We start from the raw sequence: 10,106 nt of genomic DNA, 5'->3' as shown, positions 1-10,106 counted from the left end.
CCTGGAAGGAAAAGTGCAAACTAAGCAAGAGGAGTGACCGTGCATCCAGAGAGGTAAAGACGACACCGCAAGAGGAGTGACCATGAGCACAAGCTGCCCAAAGCGAGTGAACCATCTGGGAAGAATTGTGACCAGTGACTGGAGAAGAGGTCAGAAAAGTGGAGACCTGAGAAGAGGTCAGAAAACCGGAGACCTGAGAAGAGGTCAGAAAGCGGCAACCTGAGAATAGGGCGGTGGAGAAGTGACCTGAGAAGAAGTAGGAGTGATAATGACCAAAGAAGAGGTCAAAGTGACGGTGACCAACGAAGAGGTCAGAGAAGAAAACTTGAAATAAAAGAATGAGCATGAGTATTGACTAGAAGAAGGTTGCAACGTCATGTCTGGTCATCGGAGGAAACAAATGCATTGTCCTAGGGGTAGGACAAGATCAGGGAAACATGTGTGGAGTGCATGCCACACGGAGAGGCCAGGTTAGTGAGAACGAGCAAGAAGATGGAACTAGACTGAGTCGTGAAGAAATGAACAAGAAGGAGGAATTTGGAGTGGCATGAAGCCACCGCGAAGAAAGGCCAAAGTACCTCAACAAGAAGAAAGAAGACAAGAGGAGTGTGTGATCTGCCAACTCGCACACCAGAAGGCAAAAGTGACAAGTGCAAGTACATCAGAGCACATGGAGCACAGGGCCTGGTGAGCATTGGTGGCACTGGGAGAAAACATCTATCTGCGAGTTTATTCAGAACACCTGGTGACGACAGAGGCGAGCTGGCTGGACCATTGGTGAAATCCACCTTTGGGGTCGCACGGGAGACTGGCTGGTGAGACTGCTCGGATATCCTGAAGAAAAAGATCCGACCACTCCACACCAGACCATGGCGACCCAGGGGCAAAGGCATCAGGGATGCCGGTAAGAGCGGGTCCCGCCATGAGAGATGGATCCACAGCTGCTCTGCTGCAGGTCCTGGGAGGACACAGATATCATGCAAAATGGCAACTACCCTTCAGGTGGAGCTTAGGACAGGAAGGTGGGACTCATAGCGATTCCTCCACACAAACCGAGGGTGCATTGGAGCGACACGGCGAAAGGCACCAGTCCAGTGGAAGCCTTTTGAGGAGGGTCTCCGGGATATCCCGTGAGAGGGGAACACCTGTGAGAGAGGCATCCTAGTGAGAGGGATGTCTTGCAACTACTCCACCATTTGTAGAGAGAAGCAATGTTGCCTGTGTGGAGAAACCACAACAACCATGACTGACTGGTGGAAAGTAACATCCATCTGATCCACCATCACTCTACCTGTTTCGTCACCCCAAGAGCGATGCCAAGAAAGACTGTGAGAACAACTTTCATGCACAGAGTCGAATGGAGACCGGACCCGCAGAGCACCCATGAACTGTGCCAAAGAGAGCTGGTGGTCCCAGCTGCTCTTGTGACATCGTCTTTATTTTGCAAGCAGCTAAAGAGACTCATTGGAAGTTTCTGTTATCGTGTTTTATTTTGTTATATTCTCTCCTACAGGTTGAACTCTACTATTTCCAGTTTGAATAAAGTTTGGGAGGGATGTAGTGATCTGCTGATCACTGGTCTAGTTGTTTTAATGCACCAGCCACTCCCCGAGGGCTGGCTTACACCCCACCGCCCACCCATCCAGCACATGCATCACTAGACATGTGACCCTGCCAATAAAAGGGGCCAGGCACACGTGCCCTGGCCCAGTTCTACCCACCAAGTACTGTGTCTGTGTCCAATCATGGTATCGTACATGAGGGCCTAGGGCCCTTGCACCATTATAGCATGCAAGAAGTGAAAGAATAGAATACATTTTCGAGGAGAAAACGAAGAGATGCAACACTGTATGGAAGCGCAGTTAATGGCAAAATTACATAAATAAACTCTTATTATATGGACTTTACATTCTAATTTTTAACAAGTATTTCATAGCTGCCAAGGTTTCAGATTTCTATGAGTGACATTTTCATAATTTCAGTGTAATTATGAATGACATTTGAACGACTATGAGTGACACTTTCTCGCCAGGAGAATCAAGCAATACACAGGAGGGACCATCACATGGAAATGCGTTATGCCTGATGAATGATACTTGGCAAAAATCGTTGACTAGGAAGACAGATCAGTATTTCAGTCTTGTGACACTGTTTGTCTGTATCGATATTTCATCTTTATTGCAAATCAACATGCTGTGCACTTTATTGCTGTTAGATCACTTGTAGGTACTGAGTTAGTGCTTATCATTTAAAGGCAGAGCCTAATCCCATCTACGTGGACCTGGTTCTTCTTCTCAAATTCCATTCCTTTCTGATTCATTTATTCTATAGAATATTCATTCACCCGACTCATTTATCATTATAGTTGCAAATATAATTGTCACTCACCCGTAAACAAACCATACTGGGTGAACTTCACTTATATTATATACTTGTGCGAGCAGTTGGAGCCGCTAGTTTGACATTAAGCAATTAATTGTTTTTTACCTTTATCATTCCTACATTTTGTAAAATTATGTTGCTTTCTTAAATTGTTGTTTATTACTACTACTGGTTTTTGGAAAATAAAATGCTGCCTTTAACTTGACCTCCAGTGTTTGGGGAAAGGGGCACTGAACTGAAATAGTCACCAGGTAATATGGCTAAGTAGTTTTAAGTCCCTGCTGCAAGGATCAGTGTGAAATCTGCAAGGCCTATGAATGGATATGGTCTCCGTTCTTCATTTTTATCTGATGTTGATTGTGTGGGGTGGTGTGCTGTTAGTTATAATGCAGCCAAACTGCAGTGATGTTGACACCTCGAGCACTGCCCAAAAACGCATTTTAATATTACTGATACCACAAATCTGTGTCATTGTATGTCAATTGAACTTCAAGTTATGAGTTAAATTTCTTCATTTGTGGATGTTGTCCCTCTTTTTACTTATTTCTTAGAAGCATGAGCTATTTTTACTGTGTGTAAAACGAGATTTGTGCAAAGTATGGATCCTGGCACACAGGGTGAAAATATTCACATAGGAACTGTGCTCCTGAAGGGCAACAGATCTTGTTAAAATAAAATCCTTCTTTTTGAACATGATGCAAAGTGGAATGTCTGCTTGGAAGTCTATGCAAATCATTCTATGGCATGTTTCTGCCTCTGCAGAGCACCTTTAACCAGGAAGGGTGGAAGTTGTTGACAACAACAGCAGGCCCCACGCACAGCTCATCCATGAGCAGAGGTCCACCAGGGGCTTACTATGTTTCGCATTGCTCTGCAGCTCGAGGAGGAACTGTCAGTTCTTAAGCCATGGGTGAAGTGCTGCTGAGGGCAAATGACTTTCTAGATGCCCCACTGGATGGAGCCTGGCCTTTACGCCATTAGTAACTACTATACTGAACTCAGGCACACTTACTTCTTTCAAGGGTGGCAACGCTTCCTTATGCTGCTTGATTCTGGCTCAGCCAGGACCTGAGCACACATGCACACATGTCTCAGGTGCAGCCGTTGGGGTCGGTTCCGGTTTCGTGATTCTGCGTGCGTACTCTGCAGCTGTGAGCTCTTTCCCATAGTGCCAGCTGCAGCAGTGTGTCAGTGTGCCTGCAGGTACATGAGCCGCCAGTTGGGTCGGGTCCGTCGCTGGGAACCCGCCACGTGGTGCGAGGGGCCAGCTACGCCGCCATTGCCCCAGCAGCCATTAGTGCAGGCAGTAACCCATAAAAGCTTTGCAAAATGCCGCCCGCTCCTGCTAAACAACACAACGTCTTGGTAGTAGGGTGAGCAGGCACTGACTTTGGCGTCCTGACGTCAGTGAACCCTAATGCTGCACGCGTGTCCTAAGTGTTATATTGTAACACTGTGCAGCTCTTACAGCTGCGCCAGAGCCCAGAAGCCTGCCAGGAACAGCGTGCACTGCGCGCTGCCACTTAAGCTTGTATAACGGTACATTATCATATAGTAGCGCTCCGCCTTCATAGCTGAGGAGGTGTTATAATGTGTGACTTTGCATTTCAGTGGGGTGATGCGGATCATCACACTGAAATGCATTAGTCTGATGCCTGATAAGTGGTACTTGGCAGAGCTGGTATTTTGCACATCATTCTAGTCTTTTACATGGATGGTTGGCAATGTAGGCCAGTTTGCATTCATTGACTTCCATTCAGCACTGATGTGAAGCATGCCCACTTTAAAATTATCTTGCAGTCCTGTAAGATTAGAATTTATAGATAGTAAGATGTTTTTGAGCTTGGAGAGTATGATTATAACGTGTGGTGGAGCCATCATGATTAGGCTGGGGAAGTGATCTACAGGTCTGATTTTGCTATGGATGGAGACACTAGAGCATTGTGCTTGCAAGGGCACTGTGCACGGCAGTAAATTGACTGCTGACACGATTTAGTACCTCTGCAACCTTGTTGCCATAATGCATCCCATCCCCTGTGTAGAAAGTGGTGAGGGTTGCTGGAATGTATATGGCACAGTGACGTGAATCCTGTCTTGCATAGGAGTCCGGAGGAGGCTTTATAGACTGGATATTCCATGTTTGAGTCTTGTATCAGTTGGCAGAAGCCATTAATACTTTTTAGTTATTGGTTGTGTATATAGTCAAAGTTCCTGTGATGGGTAGAAGTAAGCATTTTTGCCCTCTGCATTCCTAGCTAATACCGAAGCAGGCACATTTGGTTGTATGCACATCCGGTTAGTAAGAACAGCATGCATCTGCACGTACTTCATGAAAAGGTTCTGCAGCAGGCCAACAGATGACAATACAAGTTTTTTATCATGATTAAAGTGCCTCTTTGTCCCTGTTTTAACAAGCATCTGCAATGCAATAGGTCTCACATTTACGCGAGTTTGAGCTATTGGCATTGTAAATGACAATGCTTTTTATTTATGTTTTGGTTTTTAAACATAAATAAAGGGCATTGTCATTTACAATGCCAATAGCTTCAACTCTCGCAAATGCGAGACCTAATGCATTCCAAATTTTTGAGTTGCCCGCTTCTGTCTGCCATGCCCCTTAAGAGCTCCCCATTTGCTAAGAGTTCAATAAACAAGCCAGTGGTCACAACTGCGCATGAGAGACCCTCTTGCAGTAAGAGAAACTCATTAAAGAAAATAGTTCTTGCAGACTAAAGAAGACACACCGTGTAACAGCCGAAGTAAATGGGCCAGTTCTCATGGGAGGTTACAAATGAAGACAAGGCAGTACTAAGGAGGGACTAACAAGCCTCATAGCAAATCAGAAGCTAGCATTTATGAAGGACAATGACACAAGCCAATGACAAATATCGGCAGAGAGTGGGCGGGGCTTCAAGTACAAACTCCAATACAGCATGGCTCGCAGAGCAGTGCATGCGCTGCCCAGGCTCGACCTAAAAAGGCACGGAATACCCGGCCGCTCAGCTGTGCGCCTGTGTAGTGCTTTTAAAGTACTAAACTGAATAGGTAGTGTTTTGTGGTGCAAGATTAACACCCTTTTCAAATAATCAATCACCTTAATCAGGGTTGGATTTCTTGTCTTAACTGCTGTTTGGATAAAATGACCAGCAAACCCTTTTGATTCCCCTCCATGAATCCTTTCTATCGGTACAATTGGATTATCAGAATGCTATCTATGAAACTGTGCCATTATGAAATTTGCAACCAGCCAGATTCTTGGTCAATAGTGAATATGCCCTGGTGGATGAGAGGCTGTGTCTAGCCATGACCTGATTGCTGGCAGAACTAAAGTACAACAGCATATTACTCTTGAGACTTTCAAACAGATCAGCTTCTTACTCTTAAAAAAATAAATATGATCCTGTCGCGGGACCTTGTGCCTTTTTGTGTGTTTATAAGGATTGGAATGCAACTCAGGAAACATCTAATGCATTGTTTTATGTTTTGTATATTCTGTTCATTGGTCATATTTACTGTTCCTCTTTTGTGATTTGATTTAAGTTAATTAACAGACTAGTGCAATTGGTAAGTGTATGCGATACCGCAAACACCTGCATTTTCCAGTTTGAAGAAGAAATGCATTAAATGCATTTAAACAGTAGTGTTGGACTCAAATATTTTCCAGTTGTATGGTGCTCAAAGGAACTACCCAACCAAATCTAATAATTTATGGAAAAATCACACACTGTTTATCCGCAACCTCCCACTTCATTTTACAGTTTCACAGTTATGTTGTTTTTATTTTGTATTATGAAACAGGCTACTCGGCTTATCCCATATGGTTAAAAACTACAAAAACATGTATTCGGCCACTTAAAAAATATATTAGTTGTCAGTACTAAGCCTAAATTTCTAGCGTTTTTTAATAGTAACACGCATAGATGTTAACCTGTACTATAAAGGTTATTTTGAAGGTGATGTTAACAAAGTACATAGGCATACATGTTTAAAGCATGGTGTAAGATGATAGTCTCTGTAGTGGACTCCCACCCTGTGCTGAGACATCAAGAAACATGATTACAGTTCATTTGTTTTATATTCAGAAGTTGACACCTCGACTTATTAAGCGTTTTGGGTGTTATTAAAGTATGTTGTAAGCAGTCCTTTCTTGCTAGTCCACCTTTCATCCAAGGAGTAGGATATTGGTAGTATTGTAAACCAGTAGTAAGTGTGTGAAATGAGTCCAATGCACAACAAACAGCTTTCTCTTACGCCACACATGGTTGGTTGTTTTGGATACACATGCATTGAGTGCAAGAAGAAATATGCAGCTACATAGCCCTATAAGTCTCATTCATCTCCGGGGCCATGACATTCCTGTCCCTGATGACATTATGCTTGGTTGCGGGCAGCCAGGAGGACCTGCAACTCCTTCCTCCTCTACACCTCCAGGCTCACCCCAAACATCAGTTTACTACTAGGATCTCCCAAACAACCCTACTAAGTTCTCCCCGATGTTATCTCTCCTTTGACTCATTCCAACCCTAATTTTTTTACTCTTGGTTCATGCTCTTCCCTCCTCCATCTCTCATTTACTCATCCCAGACCTCAACTTACTACTATGATCTCCGAATTAACACTTATGAATTTCTTCCCTTCTCTATCCCTCCTTTACTCTATTCAAGCCAACTAACAGACTCACATGCCCTTCGCTCAATTAACTCATACCTTCGGGTACTAATACTAATACAATGCTCATATTTCCCTATACTAAATCACCACTAATCCTTTTGGGTTCCGGAGTAGCGTGCTACTCACCAAAAAGTGCTTTGACTCCCCATCAGGGGTAGTAAATGTAATATAGATGCAATTACAATTACAATTGCAAGAGATGGAATCAGATTGTAAACTAAAACACGAGGAGAGATATTGACAGAGAAAAAAACAATGGCAGAGATTAAAAAAGCTAAAAGGGTAAATCACATCAATACGGACAAAATATTAAAGTGAGACGGATAGAAAAAGTCAATAAGAAAAGGCAGGAGAGGAAAACGGAGAAATAAAATATTTCGTATTTATACAATGAACAATTTACAAATCTGTTTTCAATACGTCACTGGCACTGCAAGTGTGGCAGACTTTTAATAAGCAGGGAGTTTGTCCCCATTTACGCTCATGAAAGAGAGCACAAGGTCTCTATCTACTCTTCCTCCAAATCATCGCCAGCAGCACTGAGCAGCAGAGCATGACGAAAGACTAGGGAGTAGCATCTCTGCACTAGTTGAATGAATGTCAAAAGGCAGCCAGTATGAGTCCACACACAGCTATAGCATGAGTGTCAGTCCGCTGAGGACCAACAGAGAAAGTGGGTAAGTTGCAGGCAGGGCAACTATTAAGAGAAAGACAAAGTGATCTGTCTGTCACTGTGCTGTTTGGGTTGATCATGCTTGTATGTCATATTGTGGTTCTCTGAAATAATGGGAAAAGGAGTTTTAAATGCAGTTGCTAAGTTGTGATACAAGATGTGTTTGTGTTTATGTAGCCAAGTTACATCATGACCAGGCAATTCTACACTTTTCGGAGACAGTAATGCCATAATTTTTCCATAATCCTGCAAGGGTCAGGTCAGCCTTGGTAAGGAGTGGCTGGTCCAGGAGTTTCTCACTTTTTTATAGTGGAGGGTGGTTGTGATAGTAAACGTCCATTTGAGGTACTTAGCAGCTGTTTCAAGATTGTTTTAGCGCTCTTCATTGTTCAAAATCTCATATGGGGTTGTTTAATGTCACCAATAAGTACTCTTGAGATGTGGAGATGTCACATATAAGCAGCAAATAAGCTGCTATGGAGGCAACATGGGTGGGTGGGTGAGTTAGGGGGCAACATGTACAATGGATGTTGGAAGGGAGTTGCTCACAGCAAGCACATGGATAAAGCATGGTGGGTGCATGCAAACACTGGCAACAACACGGACAACAACAGGAGATCAGGTGGATAAGGTATGGAACAATACTGGCAACAACTGAGGAGGGTGAGTGGAGAAAGCAACAACACAAGAAAAATGGGAGTAGTACGGGTGGGTGGGGTTGCAAGCAGCAACACAAGCAACATATAAAGTTAGTAAAGGTGGAGGTAGGCAACAAAACAGACAGCAACTGAATGAGGGTAAGCATTAAAAGCAACTACACAGGAAAAAATGGAAGAAAGGAGAGTTTGATGAATACAAGCCCCAGCTAGGCCCGCAAGAGACAAGGGTTCGCTCTTCTGTAACGAAATCTATAAGGAAGTTGGCACGGAAACTGCAAAGTACAAAAACAACGTTTATTAACCCTTAAGGGTGGTCCTACAATCCACACAACACTCTTCAGTATTGCAAGGAGTAGCACAAAGAACTTGCGTACATTGTCCCCTTTTATACACAACAGAGGGGCTCATAAGTGGGTGGATACCACAGAGTTGAAGAACATTACCATTTAGGGTCATTCTCGATACCAAATCAATACATGGGCGGAGCTAACACACTCCTTGGGCCCGCGACAACACATGGTCAAGCAAAGCTAATTATAACAGATGTGGTCAAGTCTGGGCATGCGCCAGACGGACAAGAGGGAGCTATTTATAACTGTTGCTAGGCAGATTACAAGAGCAACTAACACAGAGGTCGGACTCTCCTCGTGGTGAACACGTGGCAGCATGTCAATACAAAATGGAGTCCGGACTTAGGCCAACATAATGAGGAAAACACGATAAAAGGGAAACACTAGTGTTTTCAGTAAATGCTTAATCACATTCTGCCTTAATTTACAACAGACGACCCTTTCAGCATTTACTGAAGACATCTGGCTTCCAAGAATAATCATCGTATATGTCAATTATCATCATTCCCTTAACCTCTTTAGCTAGACCCTTCTGGCGGGCAACATCGGCAATAGCTTTCTTATCTGGAATGCAGAATGAAATGCATACGGAACAGCACAATGGTCCACATTGAATACACATACAGAAAAGGAACAGAATTGCTACAATAATACAGAGACCAGTTAGAACCTTCCAACCCCAGGCAGTAACCAACGCCCAAAACCATCCAGAAAAGGACCAAGTGCCGTTTTCTGTGTGGACTTCAGCTGCTATTTTGTGCAGTTTATTAATGGCATTATAAACGGATGGCGTATGATCAGGGATGAACACACAGCAGCTACTTCCAATAATTTTACAGGCTCCTCCTCGATCAGCTAGCATTACATCCAATACCATACGATTCTGTAATGCAACAATCCTGGTAATCTGTAATTCTTCCGTGAGATTCCCAAGAGCAGCAGCAGTCTGATTAGTCACAGCTTCTACCACTCTTGTTAATCTTCGGATCTTCCTACTATTCAGAGCGGCTCCAACAAAGAAAAACAGTCCTAAATTAAAATCAATATACTGTTGCAAGCTGGTATCTGTTTGATCCACCTCATCAATTGATAGAGTACGTTTATATCTATTTACAGTCACATTATTCAGCAATTTCAAATCCTTATGATATGACGCAGGTGCTAAGAATACAGGAGGTAATAGGAATGATACGTAGCATACCCCAGACCACCCAGCCGGCAAACGGTAATAACCTTTATTTCCACATACAAAATAGGTATTATGGGATGCTAGGAAGGTGCTGTTATTTAACCCATCAATGTTTAACACAGTTATACAATCACTGACACCGACAGGGATAACACCCACACTCTGGACACACAGGTCCGCTT

Source organism: Triturus cristatus, chromosome 8 (genome assembly GCF_964204655.1).
Source record: "Triturus cristatus chromosome 8, aTriCri1.1, whole genome shotgun sequence".
NCBI classification, from domain to species: Eukaryota; Metazoa; Chordata; class Amphibia; order Caudata; family Salamandridae; genus Triturus; species Triturus cristatus.
This window is presented reverse-complemented; position numbering follows the sequence as displayed.